Raw genomic sequence first — 20181 nt, forward strand, 5'->3', positions numbered from 1 at the left:
CTTGCTGCTGTGCTCATCATACCTTCCTCTTGGGGTTGCCCAACGAACGTGTGAAATACACGCCATCACGGTGTTTGCAGTATTGGAAACGAGGCCTAGGGATCCTACTTTCACTAGTGGACACTCTCAACATTGATCACATAACAAATAAACAATTTCTCCTCACTTGTGCTACATACACTCTCTTATTGGATAACAAACACCATTCATTGTGTAGGGCTACAAGAGCTCCCTCAAGCCGGAGTTAACAAGCGCCACAACATTCGGTGTTCATATTTAAGTAACCTCTAGAGCATAATAGACCGTTGCAATTTAGACCGAGTACTAACATAGTATACACACCGTCACCTTTAAGCTATGAAAGGGGGAATATATCACATCAATACAATCATAGTAATAGTTAACTCCATAATCTACAAGAGATTACAATCATAACCTACGCCAAGAACTACATGATGCACACACCGTCACCTTTACATCATGAAGGAGGAATAGACTACTTTAATAACATCACTAGTGTAGCACATAGATTAATAGTGATACAAAGCTCATCATATGGATCTCAATCATGCAAGGCAGTTCATGAGATCATTGTATTGGGGTACATGAGAGAGATTAACCACATAGCTACCGGTAGAGCCCTTAGCCTCGATGGAGAACTACTCCCTCCTCATCATAGGAGACATCAGCGGCGATGAAGATGGCGGTGATGTCGATGCAGATGCCTTCCGGGGGCAATTCCCCGTCCCGGCGGCGTGCCGGAACAGAGACTTCTGTCCCCCGAATCTTGGCTTCGCGATGGTGGCGGCTGCGTAACTTTTCTAGTCCCGTGGCTTATTCTTTTAGGGTTTTCACGATGGAGGCTTTATATAGGCGGAAGGGCAGCCTCGGAGGAGTCCTGGTGGAGCCAGACCATAGGGGGCGCCCCCCTTGGCCGCGCCGCCTTGTGGGGTGGGGCCCCCTGGCTCCCCTCTGGCCCCTCTTCGGTGCTCTGGAAGCTTCCGGGAAAAATAAGATACTTGGGCGTTGATTTCGTCCAATTCCGAGAATATTTCCTTTGTAGGATTTCTGAAACCAAAAACAGCAGAAAACAGGAACTGGCACTTCGGCATCTCGTTAATAGGTTGGTTCCGGAAAATGCATCAAAACATCATAAAGTATGAACAAAACATGTAGGTATTGTCATAAAACTAGCATGGAACATAAGAAATTATAGATACGTTTGAGACGTATCAAGCATCCCAAGCTTAGTTCCTGCTCACCCTCGAGTAGGTAAACAATAACAAGAATAATTTCTGAAGTGACATGCTACCAACATAATCTTAATCAATACTATTGTAAAGCATATGAGATGAATGAAGTGATTCAAAGCAATGGTAAAGATAATGACTAAACAACTGAATCATATAGCAAAGACTTTTCATGAATAGTACTTTCAAGACAAGCATCAATAAGTCTTGCATAGGAGTTAACTCATAAAGCAATAGATTCAAAGTAGAAGGCATTGAAGCAACACAAAGGATGATTAAGTTTCAGAAATTGCTTTCAACTTGTAACATGTATATCTCATGGATAGTTGTCAACATAAAGCAATATAACAAGTGCAATAGGTAAACATGTAAGAATCAATGCACACAGTTGACACAAGTGTTTGCTTCTAAGATGGAAAGAAGTAGGTAAACTGACTCAACATAAAGTAAAAGAAAGGCCCTTCGCAGAGGGAAGCATGGATTACTATTTTTGTGCTAGAGCTTTTATTTAGAAAACATAGAAACAATTTTGTCAACGGTAGTAATAATTCATATGTGTTATGTATAAGACATCCTATAAGTTGCAAGCCTCATGCATAGAATACCAATAGTGCTCGCACCTTGTCCTAATTAGCTTGGATTAACACAGATTATCATTGCATACATATGTTTCAACCAAGTGTCACAAAGGGGTACCTCTATGCCGCCTGTACAGAGGTCTAAGGAGAAAGTTCGCATTGGATTTCTCACTTTTGATTATTCTCAATTTAGACATCCATACCGGGACAACATAGAAAACAGATAATGGACTCCTCTTTTAATGCTTAAGCATTCAACAACAGATAATATTCTCATAAGAGATTGAGGATTTGTGTCCAAACTGAAACTTCCACCATGATTCATGGCTTTAGTTAGCGGCCCAATGTTCTTCTCTAACAATATGCATACTCAAACCATTTGATCATGAAAATCGCCCTTACTTCAGACAAGACGAACATGCATAGCAACTCACATGATATTCAACAAAGGTGTAATAGTTGATGGCGTCCCCAGAAACATGGCTACCGCTCAACAAGCAACTTATAAGAAATATGATACATAGCAATATATTCAATACCACAATAGTTTTTAAGGCTATTTTCCCATGAGCTATGTATTGCAAAGACAAAGAATAGAATTTTAAAGGTAGCACTCAAGTAATGTACTTTGGAATGGCAGAGAAATACCATGTAGTAGGTAGGTATGGTGGACACAAATGGCATAGTTTTTGGCTCAAGGATTTGGATGCATGAGAAGTAATCCCTCTCAATACAAGGCTTTGGCTAGCAAGGTTGTTTGAAGCAAACTCAAGTATAAACCGGTACAGCAAAACTTACATAAGAACATATTGCAAGCATTATAAGACTCTACACTGTCTTCCTTGTTGTTCAAACACTTCACCGTAAAATATCTAGACTTTAGAGAGACCAATCATGCAAACCAAATTTCAACAAGCTCTACAGTAGTTCTTCATTAATAGGTGCAAAGTACATGATGCAAGAGCTTAAACATGATCTATTTGAGCACAACAATTGTCAAGTATCAAATTATTCAAGACCATATACCATTTACCACATGAAGCATTTTCTGTTTCCAACCAAATAGCAATTAACGAAGCGGTTTTCAACTCCGCCATGAACATTAAAGATAGAACTAAGAACACCAATGTTCATATGAAAAAGCGGAGCGTGTCTCTCTCCCACATAAGCATGAATTTATTCAGAGAATGAAAATAACAAAACGAAAATAAAAGCAACACGTACGCTCCAAGTAAAGTACATAAGATGTGACTCGAATGAAAATATAGTTTCACTAGAGGTGACCTGATAAGTTGTCGATGAAGAAGGGGATGCCTTGGGCATCCCCAAGCTTAGATGCTTGAGTCTTCTTGAAATATGCAGGGATGAACCACGGGGGCATCCCCAAGCTTAGACTTTTCACTCGTGTTGATCATAGTATATCATCCTCCTCTCTTGACCCTTGAAAACTTCCTCCACACAAACTCAAAACAAACTCATTAGAGGGTTAGTGCATAATCAAAAATTCACATGTTCAAAGAGGACACAATCATTCTTAACACTTCTGGACATTGCCCAAAGCCACTGAAAGTTAATGGAACAAAGAAATCCATCAAACATAGCAAAAGCGGCAATGTGAAATAAAAGGCAGAATCTGTCAAAACAGAACAGTCCGTAAAGACGAATTTTGCTGGGGCACTTAATTTGCTCAGATGAAAAAGATCAAATTGAATGAAAGTTGTGTACATATCTGAGGATCACGCACGTAAATTGGCAGATTTTTCTGAGTTACCTACAGACGGGGCTGCCCAATTTCGTGACAGTAAGAAATCTGTTTCTGCGCAGTAATCCAAATCTAGTATCAACCCTACTATCAAAGACTTTACTTGGCACAACAATGCAATAAAATGAAGATAAGGAGAGGTTTCTACAGTAGTAACAACTTCCAAGACACAACAAAACAGTAACAAAATAAAAACATGGGTTATCTCCCAAGAAGTGCTTTCTTTATAGCCATTAAGATGGGCTCAGTAATTTTAATGATGCTCGCGCAAGAAATAAGAGTTGAAGCAAAAGAGAGCATCAAAAAGCAAATTCAAAACACATTTAAGTCTAAACCACTTCCTATGAAAAGGAATCTTGTACATAAACAAGTCATGTAAGCATAATGCAACAAGCATAGAAAGGCAACACAAGCGCAACTTCAATATTCTCAACATAAAGAGGGGAAACTTAATATTATTAAGATGCATATAACCATGTTTCCTCTCTCATAATAACTTTCAGTAGCATCATGAACAAACTCAACAATATAACTATCACATGAAACATTCTTATCATGAGCTACATGCATAAAATTATTACTCTCCACATAAGCATAATCAATTTTATTAGTAATAGTGGGAGTAAAACTACCATAACCATCATTGTAATCATCATAAATTGCAGGCATGGTATAATCATAATAACCTTTATCCTCCATAGTAGGTGGCACCAAAATACCACTATCATTATAATCATCATAAATGGGAGGTAAAGTATCATCAAAAAAAAAATTCTCCTCAAAACTTGGGGGACTAAAAATGTCATGCTCATCAAAGCCAGCTTCCCCAAGCTTAGAATTTTCCATAGCATTAGCAACAATGGTGTTCAAAGCATTCATACTAATAACATTCCCATTAGCATGCATATAAAGTTCCATGGGTTTTTTAATTCTCTCTTCAAACACATCATGTCCTAATTCAAGATAAAGTTCATAAAGATCTCTCATTTTGTTGTTGTTTTCCATTAAGCCTAACTAGTGAAATGAAGAACCAAAAAGATATAATTGCAGGATCTAAAGGAAATACCTTCGAGCACTCACACACCGGCAACAGTGCTAGGAAATAGCTTAGTAGTCAGAGGATGTAAATACCTTTTACCTTACCTCCCCGGCAACGGCGCCAAAAAATAGCTTGATGTCTACGCACGCTTCTATTCCTGTAGACAGTGTTGGGCCTCCAAGAGCAGAGGTTTGTAGAACAGCAGCAAGTTTCCCTTAAGTGAATCACCCAAGGTTTATCGAACTCAGGGAGGTAGAGGTCAAAGATATTCCTCTCAAGCAACCCTGCAATTACGATACAAGAAGTCTCTTGTGTCCCCAACACACCTAATACACTTGTCAGATGTATAGGTGCACTAGCTCGGCGAAGAGATAGTGAAATACAAGTAATATGGATGATTATGAGTGGTAATAGCAATCTGAAATAAATATGGTAGCAAGTAAACATGCAAGTAGAACAAGTAAGTAAGCGGTGTTTGCGTGATTGGAAACAAGGCCTAGGGATCCTACTTTCACTAGTGGACACTCTCAACATTGATCACATAACAAATAAATAACTTCTCCTCACTTGTGCTACATACACTCTCTTGTTGGATAACAAACACCATTCATTGTGTAGGGCTACAAGAGCTCCCTCAAGCCGGAGTTAACAAGCGCCACAACATTCGGTGTTCATATTTAAGTAACCTCTAGAGCATAATAGACCGTTGCAATTTAGACCGAGTACTAACATAGCATACACACCGTCACCTTTAAGCTATGAAAGGGGGAATATATCACATCAATACTATCATAGTAATAGTTAACTCCATAATCTACAAGAGATTACAATCATAACCTACGCCAAGAACTACATGATGCACACACCGTCACCTTTACATCATGAAGGAGGAATAGACTACTTTAATAACATCACTAGAGTAGCACATAGATTAATAGTGATACAAAGCTCATCATATGGATCTCAATCATGCAAGGCAGTTCATGAGATCATTGTATTGGGGTACATGAGAGAGATTAACCACATAGCTACCGGTAGAGCCCTTAGCCTCGATGGAGAACTACTCCCTCCTCATCATAGGAAACAGCAGCGGCAATGAAGATGGCGGTGATGTCGATGGAGATGCCTTCCGGGGGCAATTCCCCGTCCCGGCGGCGTGCCGGAACAGAGACTTCTGTCCCCCGAATCTTGGCTTCGCGATGGTGGTGGCTCCGAAACTTTTCTCGTCTCGTGGCTTATTCTTTTAGGGTTTTCACGACGGAGGCTTTATATAGGCGGAAGGGCAGCCTTGGAGGAGTCCTGGTGGAGCCAGACCATAGGGGGGCGCCCCCCCGTTGGCCGCGCTGCCTTGTGGGGTGGGGCCCCCATGGCTCCCCTCTTCGGTGCTCTGGAAGCTTCCGGGAAAAATAAGATACTGGCGTTGATTTCGTCCAATTCCGAGAATATTTCCTTTGTAGGATTTCTGAAACCAAAAACAGCAGAAAACAGGAACTGGCACTTCGGCATCTCGTTAATAGGTTAGTTCCGGAAAATGCATCAAAACATCATAAAGTATGAACAAAACATGTAGGTATTGTCATAAAACTAGCATGGAACATAAGAAATTATAGATACGTTTGAGACGTATCACAGCCGCATTCCCCGAGACTCAGACAGGTGCACTGACAGCGGTGGGTGTGGCACGGGATGCTCGGCGGGCAGCTGGTGAGGAGAGCTCCGACCACTTCAGCATGGAGGATCACATGGTGGCTATGCACGCCAGGTTCACTCCGATGACCATGCTGGGTCATGAGCTGCGGCAGGCGGCTGAGGACTTGTTCCAGATGTTGTGGCCGACCGAGACACCGCCCAGCAAGCTGGCTGAATTGGTGAAGCGGCTCCAGGATGGACCTGTCCGTCTGCTTGACTGGAAGGACTCGGCCGCCCGCGTCGGAGCTGATATCGCGCTCTCCTTTGTCCTCCGTCTAGCGAGAGCCAGCGCCATTGCCGACTTTGCGGACAAGAGTGTCTTCATCGCTGATCCGGATGCTCTTGAAGAGGGGCAGGAAGGAGACGAGGAGATGGCCGACGCAGAGGAGGCGGATCCGGCTGCTGACTCCCAAGATCCCCCAGCTGGTCCTGCCCCAGCTAGCGTTTAAATTTACCTGTGCTCTGGTTTTGCTCAACAACACAATTTATTAAGTCCCCGGTATGCCGGTTGTAGCTGTAAGACAATATATATGCTTTTATTAGGTTGCACTTTTTAGTGTGTTTGTTTATTCATTTTGTGCTCCGGCTCGTTTTCCCTCTGTGCCCTTGCTTTTTCTCATCCACCCCACCCTTTGGTGTTGCTCTTGCCAGCCCTACAGCCGGGTTGCGGTCTGTAGCTGGATCAAGAGCGGGCTGCTGAGTGAGGCCGATAATAATTCAGTCAAGTGAGCTGAGTTGAACGTGCTAGCGCTTATATGAAAGTTTTTGGACGAGGGTCGACTCGCTCTTACTCTTTCCCTTGGCTGTTTTTCGCGTGTCGGCTCCTTAAGCATCTACTCTCGCCAGCCGCACAGCCGGGTTGCGGTCTGTAGCTGGTTCGGGAGCTGGCTATTTGGGAGCCGGATCACGGTACTGAGCCAGCCGCGTGAGAGGGTTCAAGCCAATCGGCGAAAGCAGTAAAATACGCGAAAAAATTGCTGGTACCGGGCGTTCTTGGCGCAAAAATTTTCCATTAGCACAGATTACAAAAGGGTTACAGGGATACATACTCTCCACCTCTTAAGTGTAAAATGGGCGAAGCAGGCTGACATTCCAGGGACGTTTAGTCTCCTCATCAGCCTTGTCCTGCTTGTTTTTCTTGGCTTCTTGGACGTCTATGAGGTAGTAGGAATCATTGCCTACAGCCTTGCTTACGATGAAGGGACCTTCCCATGGGGATGATAGTTTATGTTGTTCGGCTGTCCGTTGGATCAGCCGAAGCACTAGGTCTCCTTCTCAGAATGCTAAGGGCTGGACCTTCCGGCTATGATAGCGTCGGAGGCTTTGCTAGTATATGTTGGATCTGGACACGGCCAGTAGCCGGGCCTCTTCGACCAGATCGACTCCATCTTCACGGGCCTCTTTGGCTTCGGCTTCAGTGTATAACTTGATCTTTGGCGCGTCGTGCTCGATATCAGTCTGCAGGATGGCTTCGGCCCTGTATACGAGGAAGAATGGCGTGAAGCCGACAGAGCGGTTTGGTGTAGTGCGCAAGCTCCAGAGTACAGAGGGCAGCTCTTCAATCCAGCAGCCGGCAGCCCGCTCGAGCGGCTCCACTAGTCGGGGCCGGATGCCGGCTAAAATCAAGCCATTGGCCTTTTCACCTGCCCGTTAGACTCGGGGTGCGCCACGAACGCTAGGTCCATCTGGATTCCTTTTTCCTCGCAGAAGCGGGAGAAGACACCATGGGCGAAGCTGGTTCCATTGTAGGTGATGATGCTGTGGGGGTAGCCATACCGCACGACGATGTCCTTGAGGAAGGTGACGACTTTTGAGCCATCTAGCTTCTTGATCGGCTTGGCCTTGATCCACTTGGTGAATTTGTCAATCATCACCAAGAGGTGTGTCATTCATCCTCGGGTGGTTCTGAACGGGCCGACCATGTCGAGGCCCCATACAGCAAATGGCCAAGTGATGGGGATGGTTTTCAAGGCGGAAGCTGGGGCGTGCCTTTTCTTAGCGAAGCGCTGGCAACCGTTGCATGTCTTCACCATCTCTTCCGCATATTTTAGCGCAGTCGGCCAATAGAAACCATGCTGAAAGGCTTTGCCTACTATGGCTCTAGAGGAGGCGTGATGCCCACACTCTCCTTGATGGATCTCCCTGAGGAGTTCTATCCCTCAGCCGGGTCGACGCACCGCTGGAACACCCCACTTACGCTCCGTTTGTACAGTTGGTGGTTGATGATTGTGTAGGCCTTGGCCCTTCTCTCAATCTGCCTGGCTTGGACCCTATCTTCGGGAAATACGCCATCTGTTAGGTAGGAGAGGTGTTCTTGTGCCCATAATGGTACGCATTTTATCTCAAACATGCTGACCAACAGGGCCTCCTGTGTGGGAGCTTCCGGGTTCGACTGCTTGGTTGCCGGGTTCGGATGTGGAGCCGGCGGGTTTGGCTGAGAAGCCCCCGGGTTCGACTGCGTGGTCGCCGGGTTCGGCTGTGGAGCCGGCGGGTTCGGCTGAGAAGCCCCCGAGTCAGCCGGTACAAATATGGAATCCGAATCCGGTGACGGTGTGATGGATGGCTTCCACAAATGCTGCAGGGCAACACCTGGTGGAATTGCTTGCCGGGTTGAGCCTATATTGGATAGGGCGTCAGCCTCCTCGTTGTTTTCCCGTGGCACATGATGGAATTCACAGCCATCGAAGAAGCCGATTAGCTGCTAGACGTGGAAGCGGTATGATGCCATGTTGGCATCCTTCGCGTCCCATTCGCCAGATGCTTGCTGTATAACCAAGTCGGAGTCGCCGAAGCGCAGGATGCATCGCACGCCGATCTCCTTGGCCAACTTGAGCCCATGAATGAGTGCTTCGTACTCCGCCACATTGTTGGATGCGGCGAAGTGGATCTGTAGGACGTAGTCCAGCCGGTCCCCCTTTGGAGAGGTGATGACGATGCCGGCTCCTAGGCCAGAGCGCATCTTGGAGGCCTCAAAAAGCATTTTAAAGTGTGTGGATTTGGGCACTAGTGGCAGGTACTGCATCTTGGCCCAGTCGATGAAGAAGTCGGCTAGGATCTGCGACTTGATGACGGTTCTTGCCTCGTAGAGAATGGAATGAGCCGCCAGCTCCAGGGGCAACTTAGCGACCCGGCCATTGGCGTCCTTGCTGCCAATGATTTACGCCAGGGGAGCGATGCACACCACCTTGATGGGATGCTCTTGGAAATAGTGCTTGAGCTTCTTGGCCGCCATGTAAACGCCATAAGTGACTTTCTGGTAGTGGGGGTAGTTTTGCTTGGACTGGGAGAGCACCTCACTGAGGTAGTAGACTGGGCGGTGGACCGGCTGCTCCTTGCCCTCCTCCTTGCGTTCCACCACCAGGACAACGCTAACCACTCGGTTGCTGGCCTTGGTAGGACGGCCGGCTGATCTCGGCGATCAAAGGTGATAGCCTGCTCGGACCAGTTGAGGTACTAAGGGACCGGCGGCATGACCGCGTTCACCTCGAGGGAACGGCGTTGTAGGCTCATCTTGTCCTCCGGCTCTGTGGTGAAGATGATGTAGGCGGCGTCCTCAGCCAGGTACCGCCCATGTTGGACCATGTTTGCTTCATGCTGTTGCTTGGGGTTGACGTCTTTGGCGCCGGCTTGGCCACCCGGCCCGCCGGCTGGTGGAGGCGGCAGCGGCTCGCCGCTGTTCAGCCTCTTGGTGAAGTGGCAGTCGAGAGTGGTGTGGTTGGCCGGGTTCTTGCCTCTGTGGTACTTGCACGGCGTGTCGAGCATCTGCTCAAACGTGAACTTCGGATTCTAGGGCCGGTCTTGCTTCTAGCGCCGGCTTCCTCCAATCGCTGCTTGGTCCGACACAGCTGCCACGTGGGCGGAGCCGTACCGGCGGTCTGGCTGGTCGTTGTGCCTCTTGCCGCGATAATTTTCGCGGCAACTGCCATGGGAGGCTCCTTCAGCCGGCTTGTGCTATGCCGACTTGTTGTGGTCGCGCCTTGGTGCAGCTGGCGAGTCATCAGCTGGATTTTCGCCGGCTTCCTCGGCCAGCACGTACTTGTCGGCGATAGTCATCAGGGCTGCTATACTCTTTGGGTTGCTGCGACGCAGCTTGTGCCACAGCATGGTGTTTGGCCGGCAGCCGGCCATGAAGAAGCTGATGGCCTGGATCTCGTGCACGCCCTCACATGAGTTGCGCATCTCGCACCAGCGTGTCAGGTATGCGCGGTCCGTCTCGTCTGGGCCCTGCTTGCACATTTCTAGCTGTTGGGGGCGACCCGGTCGGCGGTAGGTGCCGGTGAAGTTGCTGATGAAGGCATCCTCGAAGTCCAGCCAACCGTTGATGCTGCCGGCTGGCAGGTTGTTGAGCCAGGTGCGGGCGGAGCCGACCAGCATCAGGGGCGAGTAGCGCACATCCCAACGCTTGTTGCCTTTGGCGATGCCTACTACAGTGGTGTAGTCAAGTAACCAATCTTCCGGCTTGGCGGTGTCTCGTACTTGGGCGTGTCACGTGGGAGCTGGAAGCCGTCGATCATGGCTCGCCCAAGATGCGAGGGCCGAAGCACTTCGGGCCAGCTAGCCCTTCTTCCTCTGCGATGCGGGGTTCGATGAGCCGGTCGAGACGGTTTCTGGCGTCAACGGGCTCGATGCGCGGGCCCAGCCGGGAGTGGCCCGGCTGGCGAGCGCCGCTGGCCTCAGGAGCCGACCGATGTGGGTGCCTATGCGCCGGCTGCTCGGAGTTGTGCTCCTGGTTCCTGCTTGGCGAAGGCCGACTGTGGCCGCTCCCGCTGCTTCTTAGTCGGAACTGCCGACTTGGGCTGTCGTGGGTGGCTTGAGAATCCCTACGCCGGCTTGGCCCAAGTGAGGATGACTTCGCCGTGTCCCTGGGGCCGTCTCTGTTGCGGCCGGCTGCACCACGAGCGTGAGAAGCACTAGGAGCATTACCGGCGTACCTTGGGTGTTTCTGCTGCTCGGAGGCGATGTGGAGCAACTCGGTCACCCGCCTCATCTGGCGGCGCAACTCTTCGCCTTCTAGGCGGCTCAGCTCTTCTGCGGCGGCTTCGGCCGCGCGCATGTTCTTCTCGAGGGTGTTGTAGACCGGCAGCTCCATGGAAGGAGCCAGCGAATCCGCGCCATCGCGGTCGATCTCAGCGCCCAGCCCGCATCCTCTGCGGAGGATCTGGCCGGCTCGGCTAGGGTCGTTGCCGGCTGGCGTGAAGCCATGAGCGCGGTCATACTCGCGCCTGGTGATCTCCATCTTGCGCTTGGCAGCCGCCAGTGTCATGGTTTTTTCACGGCATATGCTACGGAGTAGCTAAAGTAGGGGAGATGTTGGGCCTGTATGGACGTCGACGGTATCCGGATGCAGGATTGGTACACAGCACACGGTGATGTACCCAGGTTCAGGGCCCTCGTGCTGGAGGTAAAACCCCTACTCCTGCATATCTGATGTATATGACAGTATATGGTGTTACATAGTTGCTCCTTGAGCTGTTTATCCTGAGGAGGAAGAAGCTACTGTGAGCTAAGAGGAGCCTGGCCGACTTGGAGAGAGCCTGGCCGGCTTGAGAGGGGCTCGTATGTGAGCTGAAAGAGAGAGAGAGCGCGCGCCACCTTGGCCATCTTAGCCATCAGCCTGAAGGGCTCCTCCTGGTGTGCCTTATATAGTGGCACCCAGGGGACAAGAGATAGCCCGCATGCACTATACATAATATGACTACTGGAGTCTCATCAACTGTACACTACCCTGCTACTATTGCACCACAGTGAGTCTAGCTAGTCTACCTATCGATAGCTTGGTAGAGTAGCACGATGTTGTGTCTTATCCGTACGGAGCAGAGCATCCAATGCCTTTGTCCCGTACGTGGTCTTGATCGTTCTTAGAGCATCCCCACTCGTTGGCGCTCCCCACGTCCAAATCCGGCGAAATTTTCGTCCGGATTGGAGGAAGATTTGGCGTGGGGAGGAGTAGTTTCCCAGTCGTGTGCTCCCCAAGCGGCGTTTCTCGGGGAAAAAGAGGATGGCTCGGGGAATCCGGACGAAAGAGGAGACACGTGGGCGTGGGCGGTTGGTTTAGCTTCATCCGGAGTCCCCGGGAGCCCCCCGGGAAACCGAGGATGGCATGGGGAGTTCGGACGAAAATAGGCTCAAATCCGGACCAAAACGAGGAACCGGGGGCCTGACTGGGCCGTTTTTCGCCGTCCGGATGAAAAAAAGTGACCGTGGGGGGCTCTGTGGGGAGACGAGTGGAGATGCTCTTATCCTTGGATGGTTGGGGTTGGTCTTGGTCAGATGAAGCTGGCCACTACGTGGAGGATGGCCACACCCGGCCATGCACATGGAGAAGCAGCAGTAGTAGCCGGCCTGGTACTTGATCTTGGGCAGATGGAGCCGGCCACAATGCCTGGAGGAGCGGCCGGCCATACATGCGGACGTGGAGCTGGCCAGTGGCCACGATCGAGCGGACGTGAAGCTGGGGCGAGCCGGCCGATCGATCGAGCGATCGAGCGCGGGCGAGGCCGCTGCGCATGCTCCCGCATGCCGGCCCAGGGAGCGGCCGGGCGAGCCGGAAAAGGGCGGAGCCGGACTGGGTGCCGCCAGCCGGACGTGGCCCAGCTGAAGATGAAGTCGGCCCGGGCAAAGCTGAAGCCGGACGGGCCCGCAGAAGCTGGAAACCAGCCCACCCGGACAGGCACGAGAACAGGTCGAGTGGGCCTGCCCTTAGCCGGACGGGCCGCGGGAGCCGGAAGCCGGCCCAACGGACGGTTCTTTTTTTTTTTCTTCTGTCTTTCATATCTTTTGCGTTGTAACATATTTTCTTGATCCGCGAAGTACTACGCGCTCGTAAACTCGAGGACTTTGCCATACCGGGGGTCATCCCCCCGACATTGCGCGGAGCCGCTGGCGAGGTGGACGCGGTGTCCGCCAGCTCATGCTGAAGAGCAGCCGGAAGTGGTCGCTGAGGACCGCCAGCTCGAAGGCGCTGGGCCGCTCGCAAGGTGGACGCGGAGTCCGCCGGCTCATGCTGAAGAGCAGCCGGAAGTGGTCGCTGAGGACCGCCAGCTCGAAGGCGCTAGGCCGCTGGCAAGGTGGACGCGGTGTCCGCCGGCTCGTGCTGAAGAGCAGCCGGAGGTGGACCCTGAGGTCCGCCAGCTCGATGGCGTGGAGCCGCTGGCGAGGTGGACATGGAGTCCGCCGGCTCGTGCCGGAATAGCAGCCGGAAGTGGACCTTGAGGTTTGCCAGCTCGATGGTGCGGGGCCCTTGGCGAGGTGGACACGGAGTCCGCCGGCTCGTGCCGGAAGTCGTCGATGGAATCCATCGGAGATAGCCATATAAGAGGCAAAGTTAGTCAGTAGAGACATATAATATATGCAGCCTTAGCAGTGATAGCTTTATGCAGAGGGACGTCGGCTCGGTTTTGTCCGAGCCCCCTGGAGTCATTTTCATGTCCCTCCCGCTCTTTGGCTTTTGCTCTTGCCAGCCGGATAGCCGGGTTGCGGTCTGTAGCTGGATCAAGTGTGGGCCGCAAAGTGGAGCACACAGCACAGTACTTAGACTTTGAGGGGCAGACTCATTCGAGCTGACATCGGCGAAGGCCGGGATGCCCAAGGTGATCTCTCTTTGGACGTTTTTCATGTGAGGCGACCTCCAGCTTTTGCTCTTGCTAGCCGTACAGCCGGGTTGCGGTCTGTAGCAGAGTTGAAGAGTGGACCTTTGGTACCGTACACACTACTAAACCGTCTGTGGGATAGAGCATCGTGGACCAGCCGGCAAGCTGATAGCGGCAAAGGTAAAGACCGGGTTGCCCAAGTTGTTCTCTCTTTGGACGTTGTTCATGTGAGGCGACCTCCAGCTTTTGCTCTTGCTAGCCATGAAGCCGGGTTGCGGACAACAGCTGAGTCGAAGAGTGGGTCTTTGGTACCGTACACACTACTAAGCCGTCTTTGGGATAGAGCATCGTGGACCAGCCGGCGAGCCCCGGGACGAGTTGAGTCGGTCCGGGGTTAAGCAGCGAAGTACGGCGGAAGAGAGGCAGCCCTCGAGTGTAACTCGGGGTTACCCGGCTGAGCAGCGTGCGGATAGGTACTGAGCAGTACTTATAGTTTGTTTCCACTTTAGGGTTGATCTCGATGGTGATGACGAGTTGTTGAAGCCGTAGAGGCGAGGGAGTGGCTAGTGGCCTCATCCAGCTTGGCTCCAGCCGGCCAAGCTACCAAACGCGCTGCAGATGTACAAGTCGATGTAGATTTCGGCTGCCTAGATCAGCTGGACGGGCGACCAAACACGCTCGGGCTGGTTCAGTCGGTGCAGGCTCCACTCATCCCATTCCCAGTCAGCCTGGACAGGCGGAACCGGTACGAGCGGAGTTGAGCGACCAACCAAACAAACTCGGCCCCAGCCGGGTTAAGGACAACCCGCCCCGCCGGCACTAGCGCAGCCGGCTCGATCGATCGAACATCAAGCGAATTTCGTCGGCTGCATGTTTTCAGTCGGATATAATATTTTTCTTTTTTCAACCGGCGAAGTATTTTCAGCTGGAACATTTTCTTTTTCAGCCGGCCGGACCACTTTTTTTTTCTTCAGCCGGCGGCTTATTTTTTTTGTTTTCCTTTTTCTCTCTCCCTTTTTTTTCAGCCGACCGCTATTTGCGAGCCGACAGACTATTTCCTTGTTTTTTTTTTCTTTTGCTCCAACCGGCAGCCATGCACACAGGCCCGCGTTTTTTTTTCACCCATGCGCTCTTTTTTTTTTGATCCAAAATCCCAGATTTATTAAGAGAAAACACCGGTTACAAAACACCCTGAGAAAGAAAAAAACAACATAGTCCTTGGGAGAGCCGGCCGCCGCCGCCGTCGACTCGCATGGAAGGCACGCCGCCGCCATCTTCGCTCCGGGGAGCTTTGCATCGGCAAGCAGCCGGAAGTCCTTCCAGAAAGGGGCTTCAAGAGCCCTACGCGTCGAAGGAGAAGCCGCCGTCTTCAAAGTCTTCACCGGTGAACCTCCGCCAGATCCGGGCACGCTCCTGAGCAGACGCCCATAGCAACCGGCGAGGACTGCCGGAGCCAGGACGCACCTCCCCCAGATCCTCCGCAAGAAGGCCAGAGCGCAGCCGACCGCGACGAAGAGAGGAACAGGGAACAAAAGCTCCACAGGGAGGTCGTCGTCTTCGCGCCGATGACCACGCCCAGAGCACCACCTCCCACCAGATCGACGGATCTGAGGGTACCAAAAGCCAGAAGCTTCACGGATCCGCCAGACAAGGCCTCGCCGTGATGGGGAAGAAGCTCCGGCAACCTTATTCCACATCGCCGCCGCCACCACCACCCTGCCAGCGCCGATGGGGAGCCTTACCCTACTATCTACAAGCCTCGGGCACAGATCGACGGCCCCTCCACCCTCCCGCCGCCACAAGAACAGCCGGAGAGGGAGACGACCGGCGATCCGGCCATCGGCGGAGCAAGGGATCTCGGCGCCCTTTCCTTCGCCTCTCACGGGTACTGTTCACGAGAAGGGAAAGTTGGAAAAAGTCCATGCGCTCTTTTCTTTGGCAGGGGAGCGATGGATGGAGATTCAGTGACTTGCGAACAGGCAGTCACCACGTAACTGGCCCCCTTTCATCCGACGTCCAGCTGCCATCCAACGGCTGAAAGAAGCAAAGGCGTGCAGACAGGACTCATCGCTCTTTTTCCATCGAGGGCGGGCAGGATTGGGACTTTCGCGGGCCTTCTCGATTCAGCTCCATCGTTCGCGCCGAGCTGCTGCAGAGGAGAGAACGGGCCGCCGCGCCGGAGAAGAAGGGGGCCGGCCGGAGAAGTGGAGGGGAGCCACGCTGCTGCTGGGTAGAGACAAGTTCCTCGCGGCGAAGAAGGAGTTTTTCTTGGGCTCAATCAGTTCAGAGAAACAACTATCTTTGGTGCTGCACTGTTGTTTGATGAAACAAAAGATTCATTTATATGGCTTTTTGAGACATTTCTAGATGCCCATAATGGAAGACAACCCAAAACTATTTACACCGATCAAGATGCAGCAATGGAAAAGGCTATAGAAAAAGCATTCACAAAATCATACCATGGATTGTACGCCTTTCACATAATGGGAAAGGCGCTAGGCCGCTGGCAAGCAGGCCGCGGCGAGGCCTGGCGCGGCGAGCCGACGACGAACGCGAGCCAGGCGCAGCCGGTAGTGGAGCTTGGCGCGGTGGCGCACGGGGCGCAACAGGACGGGGCGCGGCGTCGTGCGGCCGGCGGGAGCGGCGAGTCGGAGGTTCTTGGGCGCAGGACCAGGAGCCGGCAGCGTGCAGCCCATGAGCGGCACAGGCGAGGTGAGTGCTTCTGGGGCGCTGCTTTCGGCGCAGTTGAAGAGGCGCAGGCGAGGTGGTCGCAGCCGGAGGGCGCGCTGGGCGCGGCGGAAGCCGGAGATGGACGCTGCGTCGAGCAGCCGGTGGTGGAGCAGGTGCAGCTGTCAGCACGCGAAGGTTCCCACTGCGGAGGCGGCGTGGCTGGCGAAGGTGCCCAGGGGCGCGTCTACGCGTTGCTGCCGCCCACGCGAGGGAGGTGGTATTGCGGCAGGAGGTTGCTGTCGAGGGAGGAGCCGGCAGGGCCCTGCGGAGCCGTGGCAGCCGGAGGTGGCCGTGGCAGGCGCAGCCGGATGTGACCGTGGCGGGGGTAAGCCGCAGGACGACGCGGACGTGCGCCGCTGGTGCGGTGCAGGCCAGTGTGCATCCAAGGCGCGCGGGCGATTCTGGTGCGAGCTGGCAGCGGCGAGTCTGGCCGCGGCGAAGCCGGTGGAGGCCGTGGCAGCCGGAGGCGAGCCGGAGATGGCCGCGGAGGCCGTGGCAGCCGGAGGGCAAGCTGGGGATGGCCGCGGCAGTCGGAAGCCGGCAATGGCGGCGAGAGCGCGCGGAGCGCATGCTGACGCGAGCGATACAGAGCGTTTAACGCGGGCCGCTATTCTCTGTATGCGGGGACACAAGAAACAAAGTATCGCAGCGACTATTTGTGTTTCAGGGAGATGCAAAGCAAGAGGATGATTGAGAGTTTCTGAAACTTAGCTGATTAGCTCCAGCGGCGCTGCTGTTCACTGCTAGGCGGTTTGCTCTTGCTGCGGATGCAAGCCGCACGTGGCAGTTGCAGCGTCAGCGTGAGAGCCTGTGCGCTGGTGAGATTGCTGCTCGCGCGCGCATGTCGGGGCGGCCGCGCTGTTGCCGGTGCTGCTTGCTGCTGCTCGCGGGCACGAGGCTGGCGCAGCTAAGGCCTTGTTTAGTGCCAGTGTTTCTGTGAGTTTTGAGGAGTTTTGAGGGGTGTTTTGGCTGAAAACAGCAACCACCCAAAACACTACAAAACCCCTATCATTCAAAACACTTGTCAAAACACTTGTTTGGCACACTTGTTTTACAAACCAGTGTATTCAAGTGTATTCAACACAAATGGATAAAAATTTGATCTTTTTTGACATATCACAAGTAAAAATCCAATATTTATATATTTATTTGAATTTACTGTTCATCCGGGGGCATGGGAGGCAAAACTATGTGCCCCCTCCATCTCGTATAAGTACAAGTAAACAAAACGGCCATATTTTACTTGAATGAGGCAGTTTAGTCTATGGACAACTTTGTTCTTAGATTTCCACTTCAGTTCCATCAAAAGGTTATGTCCTACAATATTCTACCACTTACTACTTTAATTTGGAGATAACATAACAATCAAGAACTTGCAGAATTCATAAATGCAGCCATTTTCAACTAGACAAAGAGAGATGGAATTATCCATTAGCACTGAAACTAACTCAGGTTATAATAACTATATAATAACATAGTACAAGCAGCCACCATGAGAATTATGCAAAAATAATAACTATATATAGAGTGCAATCTTAGGAACAGGGGAGTATGGGTTTAACTTGCAATATTTGTCTCATGACCCCAACACAGCAACACAGGTTATACCGTATAATCTCTGCTGGGAACTTTACATCTCTCATGAATCAACACAGGCTTAGTCATAAGGCATACAGACAAATGATTTTATATCAAGTAGAAAAGAGCAAGGGAACGAATATAAAATGGGTATCATGGACTAGCTTGTTATTGTTCACCCCATAAATGACACTCCTTAAACTCCAGAACTGAAGCGGGCCATCCATTCACTCTACCGGTTGCAGGACCTGCACATTGTAAAAAAGGGAATGTTTTACTTATCCTAGTTACAGGACATAGTGATCATTCAGTAACACATTCATTCAGTGGAACAAAAAGATTGCTGTAGAAAAACCCGGAAGCCATCTGACAGATCCAACAAGATGGAAGGCAATAATCCTTTCAGAGATATTACAAATGTCCACTCGGCAGCTTCACCAAAATGGAACCAACGTACACCCATTACATTCTCTAATTATTTACATACACAACATTTTTCGCTATTTTTCTCATCTCAGATTCACTCACTTCGATTAGTGTATTAGTTAAGAAGGTTCTGTGTGGGTTAAAGCTCGCTGGTCACTAGCAGATTTCTGAAGTTGCTTTAGCACTGTCAATATTCCTTTTGTGTTGCTTTGATGGAACGAGTACACAGGGAGAAAATATTAAATTTGGTTTGGTCCTTGAGAAAGACGCAGACCAAAAAATATATTTGTAGCGGTACATACTAACCCAGTATACAGTATTAGCATATGAATTTGCAGTTAGCATACATTTTTTTTATATAGCATACAGTGGGAAACATATCCTTTTTTTCATACGTTGAGCGATTGTGCTTCATACCTGATTTAATATATGATCATTTTACTATAAACACTGATATTTCTTCACTGATGCTGGTAAATCAATCCAACAAGTACAATTTACAGAAGATGCAACTGCATAGGTTGAATATACATTAATTGGCCAACCTTAAAAAATGCCATCCTACAAGCATTACCATCCAGAGAAACAAATGAACTCAGCAGGGAAGCTCATGTCATCCTCCGAAACCAGATCAAGAACCCTAGATCTCACCATCAGGAACCCTAGAAAACTAAAAAGGGAGAAGCATCTAGAAGTACAGGAAAAGGAGGAGTTGGGGTGGATTGTACTCACGAATGACTCTAGCTTCAGTGGAGAGGAGGGTCAGCGGCGGCGTCGGCGGCGGATAGAGGAAGCGTCGTCGGCGGAAAGAGGGGGCGGCGGCGGTCAGAGAGAGATCTTGTAGTGGTACGGTGTTAGAGGGAGGGTCGGCGGACGGGTGGTCTTCGAGCGCCGGCAGCGGCGTCGTCTTGGAGCGGCGGCGGAGGCTTCTTCCTCCCCGTTCTTCCTGGGCATTTCTCGGGCCGGGCCGGGCTTCGGGCTGGCCCGAAAAAGGCCCGACGGGAAATCCTTGGCCCGAGCCCGGCCCGGCCCGACCAACTTTCAGCAAATTTTGGCCCGAGCCCGGCCCGCGGCCCGAAAAGCCCGATTTTTTCCGGGCTGGCCCGACGGCCTGACCCGATCTAATGGTAATTTCCTTTTTCTGTGGCCCGAGCCCGGCCCGATATAATTACGGGCTGAAGAATGATGGCCCGAGCCCGGCCCGATAGAGAGAAAAAGCCCGGCCCGGCCCGGGATTTTCGGGCCGGGTCGGGTCGGGCCGTTCGGGCCGGGCTTCCCATGCCCAGGTATACTCCCCGTTGCCAGCCTCGCTCACGTCCTCTCGTCGCCTGACCAAAACGCGAGGGAGGGGACGCGTTTTACTTCCACCCCGGCCCGACGGGTTTCAGAGGGTTTCGGCGGGGCTAAACGGGCTAAAACCGGCCTACCGAACAGCGCAGAAGCGTTTTGAGGTGTTTTCACGTGTTTTCATCGAGCCCGAAAAAAACACTCCAAAACCAGCCCAGACACCTCTAAAAATACTCGCACCAAATGAGACCTA

Source organism: Lolium rigidum, chromosome 3 (genome assembly GCF_022539505.1).
Source record: "Lolium rigidum isolate FL_2022 chromosome 3, APGP_CSIRO_Lrig_0.1, whole genome shotgun sequence".
NCBI classification, from domain to species: domain Eukaryota; kingdom Viridiplantae; phylum Streptophyta; class Magnoliopsida; order Poales; family Poaceae; genus Lolium; species Lolium rigidum.